This window comes from Felis catus, chromosome C1, assembly GCF_018350175.1.
Source record: "Felis catus isolate Fca126 chromosome C1, F.catus_Fca126_mat1.0, whole genome shotgun sequence".
In the NCBI taxonomy this organism is placed as follows: Eukaryota; Metazoa; Chordata; class Mammalia; order Carnivora; family Felidae; genus Felis; species Felis catus.
The window spans coordinates 153,353,237-153,372,557 of NC_058375.1; positions in this window are offsets into that span (position 1 = coordinate 153,353,237).

Below are 19,321 nucleotides of genomic sequence, written 5' to 3' on the forward strand. Positions count from 1 at the left end.
AAAACAACAGGGGAGTCTCTTAAGGAGTAGGTAAACTACGTGTTAGTTATCTATTACTATATAACATATTGCCCCAAATTTTGACAACTTAAAGCAACTAACATTTATTATCTCATATTTTCTGTGAATCAGGTAAGTGGAAACAGATGAGTTGGATGGCTCTGTCTCAGGGGCTCTCACGAGGCTGCTATCAAGATGTGTCCAGGGCCATAGTCAATTCACAATCCCACTGAAGGAAGATCCATTTCCAAACTCACTCACATAGCTTTTGACAGACCTCAGTAGAACTGTTTCCAAGCTCATCCACATGTCTTCACTGACCACAGAAAATCTACTTCCAGCTCATTTATGTGGGTCTCTCCACAGGGCTACCTCATGAGATGGCAACTGATTTCTCCCAGAGCAAGTCGAGAGTACTACACCCGTGACAAAAGCAACAGTCTTTGTTATAACCTAATCTTGGAAGTGACATCCTATCACTTCTGTCATATTTTATTCATTAGAAGTAAATAAATAAGGTCACTCCACGCTCGAGGAAAGACAAGTACACAAGAGCATAAATACCAGAAGGCAGGGGGTATTGGGGGACATCTTAGGGGCTATCTACTAACACGGGATATACCAAAACCTACACCACTGGAGGAAATGTAATTGGGAAACTAGAATATGAATGCATTCAATGTGAGATAAAGAATAAGACAAAGAGGCCTATTGTCTTTACGCACACTACTTTTAATGATTGATACACTCTGTTGGTCTTGGACAACATAAGGGAATACAGAATATTGAGTGAGATATATGAATTGGGAGAGAAGACACAAACTATCCAGACATGAAGATCTACCTTAAAAAAATCAATAACTATAAAACATTTAGCAAGTTTACCAACTAAAATATCAACCTACAAACTTAAAAATATTTATTTAAATCGGCAATAATCCAATAAAATATGACTTTAAAATAAGATACTATTCACAATAGCAATATAAATCATAAAATACCTAAGAAGAAATGAAAGCAAGAATATAAGTTTTCTCTTTAGAGGAAACAATAAAATTATAATAAATGACTATATTAGTCAGTTCCAAGTACTATAACAAAATACTATTGACTAGTGGCTTAAACTGACAGATATTTATTTCTCATAGTTCTGGAGCCTGGGAAATTCAACATAAAAGTGCTGGCAAATTCAGTTTCTAGTGAGGGACCTCTTCCCGGCTTGCTTGTGACTGCCTTCTTATTGTACACTGACATGGCAGAGAAAGAAAGCTTTGGTCTCTCTTCCTTGTCTTATGCCAACACTAATCATATTATGGGGGCCCCAACCTCATTACCTCATTTAAACCTAACTACCTCCTAAAGGCCTCACCTCCAAATACCATCACATTAGAGGTCAGAGTTTCTACATTAATTTGGAGGGGACCACAAACATTCAGTCCATAACAAGAACATAGCTGTTTATTTGAATAAATGAAGGGACATTCAATACCTTGGAAGGGATGATTTCATATTATTAAAAAAAATCAATTAAAATTCCAGTTGGATGTTCTTAAGTAACCTAAAAAACTTACTCTAAAGTTTCATGGATGCATAAAGGTTGATGGAAACCAATCCAACCTTATAAATGTCTTCCCAGACATAATCCATATATAAATTTAAAGCCATAAGAAAGTGTGCTATTGATACAATATTAATAAAACAATATGAAAGAAAGACAGACCCTGGCATATATGTGAACATTTTAGACCCATTAATAGTCAAATAATGTTTTTTTAATGTTATACCAATATTGCATTCCTAGGATAACCTGATGACAACATATTAGTACCTTTATGTATGGTTACATTTGGTTTGCTAGAATTTTATATGTATGCTCATCAGGGATATTAGTCTGTAGTTTTATTGTAGTATCTTGTAGTTTAGGTATCAGGTTAATGAAGGCTTCATAGAATATATGGAAAAGTCTCTCTCTTTTTCTATTTTCTGAAGAGTTTCTGGGAAGTGGTATCATTTTTTCCATAAATATTTATTAGAGGTCACCAGAAAAGCCATCTGGACCTGTAATTTTCTTCACAAGAATATATTTAACTATAGATTCAACATCTTTAATAGATATAGGACTAGTTGTGTTATTTATTTCTTCTTGAATAAGCTTTAATAATTTATGTTTTTCAAGAATTTTTCCCATTTCATGTAAGTTGTCAAATTTATTGGCAGAAAGTTGTTCATAAATTTCCTAATTATCTCTGATATGTGTAACAAAGTTGTTTCTCAAATTCTTGATGTTGATAACTTGTATTATCTCTCTTCTTTCTGTTCATTCTGTTAATTCAAAAGTTTACCAATTTTATTGACTTTCTCAAAACACCAGATTTTCTTTTCACTGATTTTCTCTATCGTTCTCTGTTTTCAATTTTATTGACTTCCACTCTAATGTTTACTTTTTCCTTTCTCTCTGCATTTAGTATTTAATTTTCTCTTTTTTTTTCTCCTACCTACTTAGTATTTAATTTCCTCTTCTTTTTCTAGCTACCTAGTATTTGCTAATTACTTCAAGTTGAAGCTGAAGTAATTAACTTGAGACCCTTCCTGTTTTCTAATATAGGCATTCAGTGCTATAAATTTCTTTGCAAGCACTACTTTAGCACCATCTCATAAACTTTGATATGTTCTCATTTTCGTTCATCTCAAAATTCTTTCTAATTTCCCTTTTTATTTCTTCTTTGACCCATGAGTTATTTACAAGTGTGTTCTATTATTTCCAAATATCTGGCTACTTTCCAGACACCTTTCTTTTATTGATTTCTAAATTACTTGCACGGTAGCCAAAGAATACATAATCTATGACTTAAATCCTTGCATATTGGTTGAGACTTGCTTTATGACTCAGAATATAGTCTATATTTGTAAATGTTAACGTATGTTTAAAACAAATGTGTATTTTGCTATTTTGTACTTTATGTTTTATAAATATTAATACCTTCAAATGAGTTAGTTGTAGTGTTCAGATTTTCTATAGCCTTACTCATTTTTGTCTATTTGCATGGATTATTGAGAGAGTGAGAGAGAGAGATGTTGAAATCTCCAGCTATAATTGTAAGTTTATCAAGTTCTCCAAGCAATTCTCTCAGTTTTTGCTTTATGTATTTTGGGGTTCTGCCATCTTAATAAATTGATCCTTTTTCATTATGAAATAGCATTCTTTATCTATAGGAATATTTTTGGCTCTGAAATCTAGTTTGTCTGATGTTAATATATCTGTGATTTGTTTTGATAAGTATTATAATAGTATATGGGTTTTCATCCTTTTACTTTTAACTTATTTGCATACTTACATTAAAAGTACATTTCTTATACTCAGCAGATAATTAGTTCTTGTATCTTTGTCCAATCTTACAATATCTTCCTTTTAACTGGTATATTTAAACCACTGACACTTAATTTAGTTTATTGATATGGTTAGATTTAAATCAAATATCTTATTTGTTTCCCATTTGTCATATTCTTTGCCTCTTTTTTCTTCTTTTTACTGTCTTCTCAAGGTTGGATGAATCACGTGAAAGAGGAGCATGATGAAAGAAGTAGAGAGAAGAGATGATCCTTCTTAATCTAAGTGGAAACTTTCAGTAAAATATGAATGTGAATTTCAGAAGAGTACTCTAAGCTGGAGATAATAATTTGAGAGTCATCTGCATATTCTTGGTATTTAAAGCCTTGAAACTAGATGTAATCACTTGCAATGGGAGTATGAATGATAAAGATAAGATCAAGGAAAAGTCCTAGGCTACTCCATTGTTACGAGGGAGAGAGCTAAGGAAGAACCTGCAAATGCTACCCATAAGAAATCACAAGAGACATTGCAGATTAATCATATTAGGGTGTTGTCGTGGAAGCCAGGTGAAGAAAGACTTTAAAGAGAAGGATCAATTATTTAAAATGTTGCTTTAGTTCAATAAGGATAAAGACTGAAAAGTGACTGATAGATTTAACAATGTCGAAGGCTTTGATGATTTCAATAAGAACAGATTTGGTACAAAGGAAAGGACGAGGCAGATTTGAATAGATTCAATGGACAATGGGAGAGAAAATGTTGGAATGAGTGACTATAACTTTTTTCAGAGAGTTCTCTTGTAAAAGGGCTTATTTAAGGCCAATTTACTAACAACTCATTTGTTGGATAATGGGAATAATATAGTAGAGAGGCCAAATTATCAGAAAACAGGAGAGAATGTTTCATTTCTCAATCCATTTTATGATCCCGGCATAAACCAAATCCCAAACCTGAGAAAACATATGAAACAAAAATTCTAGAATACCCTTCATGAATACAAACTATAAGTTCCTAAGAATATTAGCAAATTGAATAAAACACCAGAGAAAAAATGACAATACATCATGACCAAATAAGTATCTTTTATTCCTGGAATAGAAAGTTGGTTTAACATCCTGAAATTAGTCAATGTAATTTACCATATTAACTGAATAAAGGAGAAAATTACATGACTTTATAAAATTCAATATCCTTTCATAATAAAAACTCTAAGAAAAATAGGAATAGTAAGGAATTTTTTAAATTGATAAATGGTTCTTTAAAAATATATGTAATGGTTATATATATATATATATATATATATATATATATATAGTTCATGGTAAAAAATTAAATTGGTTTCTCATAAAATTGGGAACAAAGTCAATATGCTCACTTTAACCACTTCAATGTATTATTTCACAGAATGTCCTAGCCATTTCAATATAACCAGGGGGAAAAAAAGGTCATGAATATCTAAAATGAACAAGAAAAATTACTCATATTGGTAGATATATTATTCATATAGAAAATATCAGTCAATGTGCAAAATAACTACAAAATTAATAAATGAATTTAGCAAGGATATATGACACAAATTCATCTAAAAATAATTTATTTTTATATTCTAGTAGAAAACTAGTGGAAAAAGGAATTTTAAAATCTCTTTTACAAAACCAAAAATTATGAAAAAAACTAGTAAAGGATATTTAAGACATGTACACCGAATACTACCCCCCAAAAAAAACGCTAAGGGAAATTAAAGACTTATGCCATGTTCCTGAATTTGAATCCTCAATATTATTAAGATGACAATCGGTCCTTAGGTTCAAAGCAATTCCAATAAAAATTCCATGTGTCTTTTTCTATAATTTGACAAATTAATTCTAAAATTTGCTTGAAAATGCAAAGGACCAAAATTAACAGAAGCAATTTAAAAACAATGACAAAATAAAAGAACCCGCCCTACTTGATTTTAAGTCTTACTATAGAGCTAAAGTAACACCGGGACACTTGGATGGTGTAGTAAGTTAAGCATTTGACTCTAGGTTTTCGGCTCAGGTCATGATCTCGCAGTTTGTGAGTTCCAGCCCTGCCTCAGGCTCAGCACTGTTGATGCAAAGCCTGCTTGGAATTCTCTCTTTCTCTCTGCCCCTCCCTGTTCTCTCTCTCTCTTTCTGTCTCTCTCTCTCTGTCTTTCTCTCAAAATAAGTAAACTTTTTTAAAATGCTAAAGTAATCAAGACAATTTAGGATTTCCAAAAACAAAACAAAATGGGGTGCCTGGTTGACTTAGTCAGTTAAGCATCCAGCTCTTGATGTCAGCTCAGGTCATGATCTCACAGTTCCATGAGTGGGAACACTGCATCAGGCTCTGCACTGATGGCATGGAGCCTGCTTGGGATTCTGTCCCTCCCTCTCTCTCTGTCCCTCACCCTCTTCCACACTCTCTCTCTCTTTCTTAAAATAAATAAACTTTAAAAAAAAGCACACACATATAGAAATCTAGATCAATGGAATAGAATACTCCAGATATAGGCCTACATAATGCGATCTACTGATTTTGCATGAAAGTAACAAGGGAATTCAACGGGGAGAAGAAAGCCTTTTCTACAAATTGTGTTGCAATAACTGGAAATTATGCAGAAGAGTGAACAATGACTTCACATCTAACACAAAATTAACTGAAAATGGATTACGGACATAAATATAAGACCTAAAATAATAAAATACTTAGAAAAAGAACATTGGGGAAAATCTTTGTGACTCTGGCAAAGTCCAAGTTTTCTAACATTGAACACGGAAAGCTTGAGCCAAGTTGGAGAAAATGAACAACTGTACGTCACCAATATAACAAACTTTGTTTTTTGAAAGATGTCATTTTTAAAAAGGAAACAACAGGGGCGCCTGGGTGGCGCAGTCGGTTAAGCGTCCGACTTCAGCCAGGTCACGATCTCGCGGTCTGTGAGTTCGAGCCCCGCGTCAGGCTCTGGGCTGATGGCTCGGAGCCTGGAGCCTGTTTCCGATTCTGTGTCTCTCTCTCTCTCTGCCCCTCCCCCGTTCATGCTCTGTCTCTCTCTGTCCCAAAAATAAATAAAAAATAAAAAAATAAATAAAAAAATAAAAAGGAAACAACAAACCACAGACTGGGGGAAGGCATTCAAAACACATGTAACACAAAAATCTTGTATACAGAATATTACAAATTCTTCTAACCCAATAATAAGAAAACAAAGAATCCAATAAAACTTAATGCAAAAGTATGTATATGAATGCCCAATAAGTACATTAATGCAAAAGTATGTATATGAATGCCCAATAAGTACAGTATTACTCACCAGAGAAATGAAAATTGAAATTAAAATGAGATACCTTTACATAACCGCAAGAACTGATCAAAATAAACAATCTCAGTGAGGACATAGGGCAACTAGAACTCTCTTGCAGCACTGATAAGCATATAAAATGGTATAATCACTTCGGAATATAGCTTGGTCATTTCTTAACTTGCTAAGTTAAGAAATGATCATGGCACTCAGTCATACTATTTCTTAGCATTGACCACAAAGAATTGAAAACATTTCTGTGCAAAAAACTTCTATGAACGAATATTCATTGAAACTTTATTAACTACAAGGAATTGCAAGTCTCATCTATACAAAGACTTGCAAATGAATATTCATTGAAACTTTATTTGTAACAGTTCCAAACTGGAAACAACTCACGCTCACCAACGGATAAGCGAAAAAACAAAGTGGGGCATATTTGCTCAATGGAATACTTCCTCGTCAGTAAAATAAACTAATGTTATATATAACAACATAGGTGAATCTCAAAGTAATTGTGTTGAGGGCAAGAAGCCAGGCAAAAAAATAAATGAGTAAAATAGTACGTGAATTAACATAAAGTTCTAAAACAATGCAAACTCAGCTATAACAGGTAAGTTTAATGGTTGCTTGAGGATGGGGCTGGTGAGAGGGATGGATTATAAAGGGACACAAGGAGACTTTTGGAGATGATGGAAATGTTTACTATCTTGATATTTGTAATGATCTCACAGATGCATACATAACACTGAAACACGTTTCAAGATGAGCACTGTCTAGTATAAAGAATTGTTGAATCACTGCATTATACACCTGAAACTAATAGAAAAATGTATGTTAACTATACTGGAATTAAAATTAAAAACTTAATTAAAAAGGTAATCTAATTAAACACTATATATTTTCAGTTTATTTGCCTTAAATTGCAATTCAAACTTTAACAATGTAGCCCCTATAAACATCTATTAAGCTACCAAATATAATTGAAAGTTATTATAGCCTCAACATAAAATGGACAGATACAATCAGTGGGGCCTTCTGAAGACAAATACCTTTGTAAAAATGTGTCAGCGTATATAGGAAAACTGAGAATTTTACTAAGCAAGGCAACTGGTTGTTTATTTCTTTTCATTTTAATTCCAGTAGAGTTAAAACATAGTGTTATATTATTTTACGTGTGCACTATAGGGATTTAACAATTCCATACATCATCGAATGCTGAGCTCAAGTACATTCCTTAATCCCCATCACCTATTTTACCCATCCCCCACCCACTTCCACTCTGGTAACCATCAGTTTGTTGACTATAGTTAAGAGTATGTTTCTTGGTTTGTCTCTCTCTTTCTTTTTTCCTTTGCTTATGTGTTTTTTTCTTAAATTCCACATAGGGAGGGGTGAAAACATATGGCATTTGTCTTTCTCTCACTTATTTCACTTAACATTGTACCCTCTAGATCCATCTGTGTTGTTGCAAATGGCAAGATTTCATTCTTTTTGTGGCTGAATAATATTCCATTACATATAGATCACATCTTCTTTATCCATTCTTCTATCAATGGACACTACTTGAGCTGCTTTCATAATTTGGCCATTGTAAATAATGTTGCTATAAACATGAGGGTACATGTATCTCTTTGAATTAGCATTTTTCTATTCTTTGGGTAAATACCCAGTAGTGCAATGGCTAGATCATAGGGCAATTCTATTTTAACTTTTTGAGGAAGCTCCATACTGTTTTCCACAGTGGGTCCACCAGTTTGCATTCCCACCAACAGAGCAAAAGGGCCCCTTTTCTCTACATCCTCGCCAACGCTTGTTTCTTAAACAAGGCAACTTATAAGCAGCAGATGTCATAAAAGCAACTGTTAGAGCACTGCCAGTCTCTTGGATATTTCTACCACTCCAGTATTACAAAAATCTTAGCACCTGCAATGCTCAGGAAAAGAAAGCAGCAGGGATAATAAGCCACAGGAGTAAGAAAAAAAACCTTTCAACTTAAATATAAATATATAAGTATATAAATATATATATATATATATATATGATGTAATATATAGCCATTTATATTATGAAAACCCCAAAGGTATTTCCACCTCTGAAAGGTATACTATCTTATCTGCTCACCCCTTCCCCTCTGCCTTTCTCTTCTCCAAGACCCAGCGTGCTTCATCTGGCTTTAGTCAGAGCCTTCTTTCTGGCTCTCTCTCTTCTTTTTTCTTTTTCAAATTTCAGAGGAGTCACAAGGATATTTTTAAAGCACAAATTCTTCATTTCATCACCCTGTCTTCAAAATGGACACAATACAATAACATTGCAGTGTTTTTAGGGATCAGAGGCTCAGCTATCTGTAGATGATAGAGAGACACATAGATGCATACTTAGATGGCAGATATGTAAATACACAGAAAGACAGACAAATATTCATTAAATGATAGCAATTAGTCAACTTAAAGTATGCAAACAGTATTTTCATCACCTAGGATTTAGACAACTGCTTTTCATGCAGGCATCAGCACACTCACACACACAAGATCGAACTATAGATTTTTGCCTTCTTACTTCACTGGGACTTCTTTCTGTAGTTAATATACAAAACCAGCTTCTCTTTGGAATTCCTTCACTAGGGTAGAGTAAGATTGGAAATCAAGTGTCACACACAAAAGTAAATCTGTAAAAAAAAAAAAAAACAAGCAAAAAACCAAAAAACGAAACAGGACCCTTTCTGCTAGAACTGTGGTTACTCTTCTCTTGACACTAAAACCTGACCTCTCTTAAAACAGTTTTGCAAGTACTTTTGAGGTAGAAGTCTGCCATAGAACAGATTTCTGGCAATTACTATGGGCAGCAGAAAGGAATAAATAATGGCTTATGAAGGGGCTCAGTTCGGGCACAATTTCATTTAAGCTAGTTGTGATCACTTGCGCCAGGGTTATTATATGTGGGTTCAACCTTTTATTTTAGTTTTCAGTTGTGTTCCACAGCTGGGCCATGGTTGGTGCTACTTACTCTATGGATGCTATATATTTAAAGACACTAGTGCATTGTATTTGTACTTGTGATCTTTCATCCTCCCCAATTTATTGATAAAGAATAGAATTGATTTTTACCACCAACCACCAACCCCACAAGAGGTATCAACCACAATGCTCTTTTTATTATTTCCTGCAGGTGTTGTCAGACTTTCCTGCTGGCACCCATTTTCTTAGATGGGTGTTCAAAAATTAGCTTTGTTTTAACACACACACACACGCACACACACACACACGCACACCACTAAATTTCTGCAAAAAATAAGAAGATAATCCAAATGTACAAATCATGATAATTGCTTCGGTTGGCAATTTAATAAAGAAGTAAAATTCTTGACATGGCACTTAAAAACAGTCTTTTTTGGGACAAAAAAGGGTTTTTTTAAGCTTCATTATCAAAGATTTCCTAAAATACAAACTAAAATATAAGGCTATTGTTACTAATTAATTGCTATGATTTCTATTGTTCTTTCCTTTATAGGCCAGAATACCATGGTTCTAAACAGTTTCATGATAAATCTGATGCATCAAATTGTCACTTGTTGGAGGAGACCATCTGTGCTTCAGTGTTGGCATTCTTCATCGCAGACTAATAAATTTGTCATATTAATAACTATTTCGCCAATAAATCCATGGATAGAAAATCTGATCATGGGATGTGGCGTTAACAAACTGTTACTTCAGCTTGAAACAAAAGCACCTGTTTTCCCAATTCTTAAGATCTGTAAGTTTCCTTGCAAATATTCATAATTCTGGTTTGCTCTGGAATAGACATACAAAGCCAAAGACTCTGTCCTATTTGCCAAAGACGCTGTCTGCCTAATGATACTTTGACTATCTGAAAATGCCATTATCTTATGCTAATGATGTATCACCATAGTAAGAAATAATTAATTATTCAAAAACATATGACTGCTTGGTAAGACACCCAGTGTAATGGGGTCAATACAACTTAGCAGCTAGTGTAAGTCACACTAATTTTGTGGAACAAACTGTTTATTTCATAATTTAATTTTACTAAGGTGTTTTGTTTGCTTTTGTTTTGTTTTTGCATATGTTATCTGGACAGTAAATATTTTACCACACTTTGCCCTATATAAAATTTAGAATTTTGCTGATCAAATATTTCTTCATGTAGATTTTTTAAGCTACTGGTTTCAGCAAAGAGAGTCCTTCACGTAGATTAAAATATTAAATATTTCTATAAGACTTATTATGAAATAATGGTCTTTATGACCCCTTTCTCTGTTTCCATTCCCCAGAGGCAATAGTTTTCAACTCTTTGTCCTGGTTAAATTCATTATAACTAATTCTTAAATTTCTTCGGCCTTAGAAGTTATTAATTGATTTCCCAGTATGGAAGATGCAAATTTAGTCATCTGTCAAACATCACTCACCTCCCAAACATAACAAATTGTATATCTCCAAAATTATTTCTATCTCTGAAATATATCTAAGTTCATTCATCCTCTCAATTTTTATATCATACTTTTAGTTAGATCAATATTCAAATCTTAGATTATTATGATTATTTGAACAGTATTCTTAGGTGAACGATGTGCCAGATGGAGATTGCTTTTGGTGGGGAGGAACAATTTTTTTTTACACTGAAGATAACATTTACCTTGTTTTTAACCTTTTTTGTGTTCTCTTTCCTACTAATTCAGCTCCAAGTCTTCCCCAAGCTGTCTACATTTTCTCAAGATGTTCAAATACCTCACAGGTCCTATCAATTCCCTCATTTTGAAGACAGGTCCCCTGGAGTCTTTTGACCTGCTTTCTATGTCTGGAGCACAGCTTTCACCCTGATGTCCCCTTTCACCAAGATCCTAGGGCAGTATCTTTTTCTTGAGGTAAAGCCATTCTTTCCTAGATTCTTTCTTGGTTTATCCACTCCTTCAGTTCTTGAGAAAGCATATATAAATAGTAAATTTCTTGAGAATTCCTATATCTAAAAATATCCTTGTCTACTTTACATGTAATTAATTGTGTATAAAATTCTAGGCTAAGTGTCCTTTTTTTTTCAAAACTTGAATGCCTAGATCCATTGTCTTTATTTTTTGGTATCATAATAGAGAAATCCATGAATATTTGGACTACTGATTCCTTGTATGTGATCTTCTTATTGTTTGTTTGTTTTTAAAGGTTTTGGCAATTGTCCCATTTACATCAGTGTTTTGATATTTCATGATGATAGGCTCAATGTGGATCATTTGTTCCCATTGAGTATGTTTTTATTGAATAGAGAAACTCACATCCTTCAAGTCCATGAAATTTTGAATAATTTCTTTGATGATATTCTTCATTTAACTTTGATCTCCCTTTCTGGTGTACCCGCCATATGGTTTTTGGACTTTCTAGCCTGATACTAAAAGTAATTTTTTCTATATATTAGTTTTGGTTTCTGATTCTATACGTAATGAGTCTTGGCAATTGATATTTACAGAGGGAACACCTAAAAATTGATTCAAAGTCTACGCTGGTGAGTGGTCATTGTCAACTAGGAGCCTGTCTATAGGTGAGCTGGCAGGGCTATTTCATTAAGGAAACTTGGATGCGAATTGTTTTAGGTTTTTTTTTCTTTGGCTACTCAGATTCCGCAGAATAGAATCAGCCTATCTCCTCCATGGAGAGTTATAAGCCTGGCTGTCAGTAGTTGAGATCCAAGGTGGGACAGAAACTGGCATTTCAATAAGAAAAACAATTGAAAAGAAAACCTACTTGAAATGATTGCAGTATGATAAAGAAGATAGTTCAAAATAACTTACAAATCAATAGTTTTATGTAATAGCAATAAACACATCTTTTAAAATATGTTCACACTTTTTATCATAATAAATCTAGTTGAAACAAATTTAAATGAATGAAACAGAAATTTGTTGGAACAGAAAATACGTAAATGCTCCCAAATAGGATTAACTGTATTACATATATTAGAATATATTATGTAACCTGCATTAGAAACAGAAATTTGTTGGAACAGAAAATACGTAAATGCTCCCAAATAGGATTAACTGTATTACATATATTAGAATATATTATGTAACCTGCATTAGATTTTATATTTTATTATACATATATGGCACCTGTCATTCATGGCTCAGTACCCAATTCTTGGTAATTTAAATAGAAAGAAAAAAAGGAAGGAAGAAAGGGAAAAAAGGAAGGAAAGAAAGGAAGGAGGGAAGGAAGGGAAGGAGGGGGGAGGGAGAAAGAAAGAAAGAAAGAAAGAAGAAAAAAGGGAAATAAATAACGGAAGAAAGAGAAGAGAAGAAAAGGAAGGAAGGAAGGAAGGAAGGAAGGAAGGAAGGGAAAGGACAAAGGGAGGAAGGGAAAGAAAAAGAGAGGAAGTAAGGGAGGGATTTATCTTTTCTAGTTCTTGCATTCCTGACCAGTAAAACAGAATGCCAGAATGTCAAATGTGTACTTTATTTACTCTCAGCATTTTTACTGGCTTAGTGGAAATGTCTTCATGTTGGAAGTGGCCAAGAATATGGAAGGCACTGAGAACTTGCTAACCAGTTTATACAGGATAGAAAATATTCTAAAGTCCCCTCCCTCCACAACTAATACTGTCCTTTATCAGATGTTGTAAATGCTGAAATACTGAAAATCAGAATTTCAAAACCATAAAAATAATGTAAATTTAGCTCTATGGCCATCTCAGTGCTTTTCAAGGCTCTGGTCTTTGAATAAGCCTTCAGAGTCAGAAGTGCTGAACATTTTTCTTTCTTATAAAAGGCAGTAGTAACCTGGCACAAACCAGAACAGTGCAGTCAGAAAGCCGGAGAAGTTTCTTTTGTTACATAGAACAAAGGAATGAGCTACACAGTTTAAAACCCATCAGGGTTTCTGGAATAAGTGAAACTTTTTTGTTTGTTTCAGAACTGTTAAAATTCTTATATACCAAAGGTTTTACAAACAAAATAGTCTATGTTCATGGTATCTCAAGGAAAGGAAACAACTTATTTGAAGAAAACTACCTTTTAAAAAAAAATCTGACTTATGGCCTTTTCTTTAGAGGGTCACATGACAAGAAGAAATAGATGTTCAAGACAATTCCTTCCCTTTCCTATCAATAATGCTGTCAATAATCAGTCAAGTAGAACCAAGATATGAATAAAAAGATGAAATCCTGACATCAAAACTTAATGCCATGCCTAAAACATGTCTCTCCCATCCTGAGACCACATCTCAAAAAAATTACTTAAAGTTATATCTTTTTGAACAATGCTTATGTAAGAAACACAAATATGGAGTAGTCATTGTATGACAAAACTTGTGATGAATCTGAAAACAATTTTAAAATATAAAGAATAAATCATCTCAATAAAGTTATAAGACTGAATATTATGTCACAGATGTGTGATGGGAATTAAAAAGTAAATACATTAATTTTCATCTGAATAGTTTAATTGTCTAAAATATACTGAAAGCAACAAACACATGGCAGAGAGAATGGTCAAGAAAGAGATTAATTTAAGATTTTAAATATAGAGGGTTAAATAAGTTTCAAAAACTTAACTAAAAAAACAGTACTTTGCATTCTATTTGTGTTTGGATTTGTTAGGATTCTTTCTTTTCATCTCAGGGATAAAAATAGAATTAAAAGCACACCGACTATCACAATAAGTATAAATGAGATCAAATTAAAATCCTAAATTAAGAATCAACTATATTTAGATGGGCTAAAAAAATACAAACTTTATCTGCTCACAAAAAGGTAGTTAAAAAGGTGAGAAAGTGTTAAAATATTATGTTAAATATTTAACATAAAATATTATGTTAAATGTTAAAAAATGTTAGAAGGATAGGCAAAATATAGAGATTAGATCTTCTCTTCTCCCAAAAAAATACTAAGAAGGAAGGGGAGGAGGAGGGAAGGAGGATAGAAGGAGGGGATGCGGAAGGGAGGCAGGGAAAGGTAAGAAAAAGTTGGTAAAAAAGAGAAAGGAAAAGGAAAAAAAAGAAGAAAAAAAGAAAGAAAAAAAAAAGGTCAAACATTAATACGCCCTTCCCAAATTAATTCCAGAAAGGTCTTTTTTAAAGTTTTACTATATGCATTTAAGTCTATGATCAATCTTAATTTTTGTACAGGTTGAGGTTTAGATTGAGATTCATATTTTTCTATAGGAATTACCAATCGTTCCAACCTCAGTGATTGAAAAGATTCTCTTTCCCCTATTGATTTGGTACCCTTTTCAAAAATCAGTGATCATTTTAGTGAAGCCCCCATAGTTTAATTTTGCTTTTGTTTCTCTTGCCTCAGGAGACATACCTAGATGCCAAAGAGGTTACTGCCTATGTTCTCCTCTAGGATTTTGATGTTTCCTGTCTCTCATTTACGTTTTTCATCCATTTTGAGTTTATTTCATGTATAGTATAAGACAGTGGTCCAGTTTCATTGTCTTGCGTGTAGCTACCGAGTTTTCCCAATACCATTTGTTGAAGGAATTTTTTTTTCCCATCGGATATTCTTTCCTACTATGTTGAAGATTAGTTGACCATATAGTTGTAGATTCTATTGTTTCATATTGGTCTGTGTGTTTATTTTTGTGCCGGTACCATACTGTTCTCATCCCTGCAGCTTTGTGATATAACTTGAAGTCCAGAATTGTGATGTCTGAAGCTTCACTTTTCCTTTTCCAGGGTTTTTCTGACTCTTTCAGATCTTTTGTGGTTCCATACAAATTATCATATTTGTGTGGATATATTTCTGAACTACCTCTTTTGTTCCACTGATTTATATATATATTTCTTCACCAATACCACCCTGTCAATGCAGAGGTCTTTCACATTTTTCTGAATTTATTACAGAATTTTATATTAGCATGAATGGACATGAATTTTTGTTGTTGCACTTTCCAGTTGCTTTCTAGTAGTATACACAATGCTAATGATTACTGTGCAGTCTGATCAGAACTTTTAAAATCAGGTAATGATTTCTCCTTTCTAATTCTTATTTAGTATGGCTATTTTGGCTCCTTTGCTCTTCCAAGTAAAAGGGCACAGAAATGACATAATCCAACTAGTTTTTAAACAGGATCATTCTCGTTGTCAGGTTGAGAATAGTTTGAGGGAGACAAGGGTTTATTAGTGCATAGCTTATTGGTATAGCACTTAATAAAGAGAAGATGGTGACTTGGAGTAGAATAGTTTATATGGAAATGATTAAAAAAATGCTTGAATTTGCATGTAGATTGTAGAGTTGAAAGAATTTAAAGGCAGAATGGAAGTAAGGTAGGCAAGAAATAGAGGAATCACAGACGAATTTATTCTTCATCTGAGCTATTAGAAAATTTGGACTTCAACATCCGTACTGTGTGCTAAGAAAAATCTTATTTCTTTAAATTAATGCATAAAGGTTTTCATAAAAGAACTATCTAAAATAACAATAAAAGAAGAAATTGAGGGGCGCCTGGATGGCTCAGTCAGTTGGGCGTCCAACTTCAGCTCAGGTCATGATATCACAGTCTGCGAGTTCGAGCCCCGTGACAGGCTCTGTGCTGATGGCTCAGAGCCTGGAGCCCGCTTCAGATTCTGTGTCTCCCTCTCTCTCTCTGCCCCTCCCTCCCCTGCTCGTGCTCTGTCTCTCTCTGTCTCAACAATAAATAAAAACATTTAAAAAAAAATTTTTTTAAGAAGAGATTGACTACTTAAATATCCAACAATCATAGAATAAATATTGTATGACAAAAAATAGAGAAATGATACTTAAATATAATGTTATATTATATAATTTTATAAAAATTATGTATTTGAAAATTTTAATGACATGGGATATGTTCATAAAGGAGTATTTTTGTAAAGAAATTAACACAAAAAACTATAAGGACAGTAAAAAAAGGGCAGCGGGGACTCCTAGAGCAGTCACATTAATCTGTGGGACACAATAATGGTGGATGCACGTCATTATACACTTGTCAAAATCTATAGAATGTGCAACAACAAGAGTGAATGCTATGTAAACAGTGAAATTTGGGTGCTAACACTGTGCCAGTGTAGGTTCATTGATTGGTACAAATGTACCACTCTGCTGACAAATATTGATAGGGGAGAGATTGTACCTGTGTGGGGGTAGGGGGTATAGGGGAAATCTCTCTACTTTTTGCTCAATATTTCTGTAAGCTTAAAACAGCTTTAAAAAATAAAGTTTATTGAATAAAGTATTACTTGTTATAAATATATATGTATATATATAGGTATGCATGTACACATATACATATATACACGTGTGTATGAAAGAAAAATGGTAATAGCAATTAGCTCTATGTCTAGAATTGTAGTACACTTTTTATAGCTTTCTGTATTTTATAAAATTATCATGCATGTCATGTTCATAATTTGAATATAAATGATAAGAAGTTATTTTAAAATACAACTATCAATATATATGTGATATTTCTGATGAAATCAAAAGGATTTTTTATGAAAATAACAGGATTAAAATTAAATTTTATATATAAAGATTTAAACAAATTGCTATGTATGGCGAACAAGTATATGTTTGCACAGTTAATATATGGCTAATAATAGAGGAAGAATGGTTATTACAACTGAATGCCTAATGAAACCAGGATATAATCTTTTTTTGAAAAAATTAGTGGTAAAATCATTTTTATTAATCAAATTCTAATTTTTCCTTTTCCATATATTTTCCATCTGTTTAGAGGGTTTATCTGCAGGGATGAATCCAAATCATCTGATTAATGCAAAGAATGGGTAACATACAGTATTCTATTTAAAAATCATATTATTCAGAAAATTTCAAAAATAAAGAATTTATATACATGTACATCTATATTTAATTTGACCTGAAAGCCATTATTATAATGTATAAATTATGGTTTGCTATGGCTACATTAACAGGCTTTTCTTAGTATTTAAAGGTCCTGCTACAAAATTTGGAATATTTAGGTCTATGAGATAATCTTATGAACTTATTATAAATATTAGTATTTAATTTAAAATATTTTCCTTTTTTAGGATTTGTGGTCAAATATTGAAATATGAAAATTCTCTATATTACATAATATTCTTTATTCTCCCTGGTTTCATCAGCAATTGTGTGTTTCACTTGCCCATATTACAGCACATTATAAAATTAAAAAGTAAAAACATCAATGATCTGGTTGATTTAGCAGAATGGTTTTTACTTCATCCACAGATGGTACATGAATACAGCATTCCAGATTAGCCAATGGAACACAGCCAAATGTATTAATCCTTGAAATGCTTAGTTCACCAGGTTGCTTTGAAAATTAAATGAGATAATGCATGTGCAACTCCTGAGAAACCTTAACAGCACAGCAGCACATGAATGTTAGCTACGTGATGATGGTGACATTGGAAATGACAGCACTACTCAAGAGCAACGTTAAATTTAACTGGAAAGAAATCAATGGAGCACCAACTGAGTTGAAGTTTCCTGGATGCAGATTAGGACAAAAGGGCAAAATCATACCACTTCCTAACACCAGAATCTTGCCATTCAAAACCAGAGACCCATATAGAGAAAAATTAAATACAGAGTTACATACACACAAGCAATATACATCGGCACAAATGGAAAGGTAAATAAAGTGGAATTAAGGGACCGCCTTTAATCAGGGAAGTCTAAAATATGGTGATATGTCATGCAAAATGGTATCCATGAGGAAGAAGATCCCAAGTAGTCCAGCTTAGCAGGAAAAGCCACTTGTTCTTTCTCTTCTATCATGTTACTAAATGTCTGGATTTTAATCTCAGAAAGAAATAATTGTTTGTGACAGGTCAAGTAGAAACTGATAAATATTTAAGAGCAGCTTTTGGAGATAACAAGACGAATGCTTTAGAGAAACCAAAGCTTATTTCTTTAAAGCTTTTCAGTATAGTATTAGAGCTCCTTTATACAGAGATTTATCAATTTTAAATAATGTAAAAAACAGTTTTAAATAAATGTGTGTGTCTATGTGTGCACTCACACAATAGTATCACAAAGTTCACACATTTTACTCACACATATTATCCTACATATCAGTGATGACAGTCCACCTCTCTTACAAAGTGTACTAGGAATTTTCTGGCTAATTTACAAATTTAATTTTAAGAATTTGAAGAAAGAAAGAAGGAAGGAAGGAAGGAAAATGGAAACATGCTTATGCAGAGTTGGATCTGTGCCCTCAATGATCCACTTACTGACTACACCATATGTTAACCACTTAAGATGTTTGAGGCACAGAATTCATTAGAGATAAAGTCAGCAGGATAATTACAGGGAATTGAAATCAATTGAATACTAAGTTTTAAGTCCCATTAATCCTTAAAAATTTCCAGCTGCTATTGGATAAACTCATAGAGTGGCTACCACCTTATATGAGAAATAAGTTGATTTCTTTTTCATAAGAGACATTGTTTTTATAAAAAGAAAATTTTCTCAATTGATGTAAGTATATTAAAAATACACTAAATCCAATTTTTTTTTAATTTCAAAAGACTAAAATTCTTGGCTAACCCTGAATCTGAATAAAAAATGAAAATATATATATATATTGAACATTTACATTTGTAGAATCAAACCAAAATGGAGTAGCTTATGTCAAGGACAAAATGGAGATGGCCAATGTAGGCTCATAAAGGAAACTTAACCTAATTTTATAGGAATTAAAGGTTATAAGA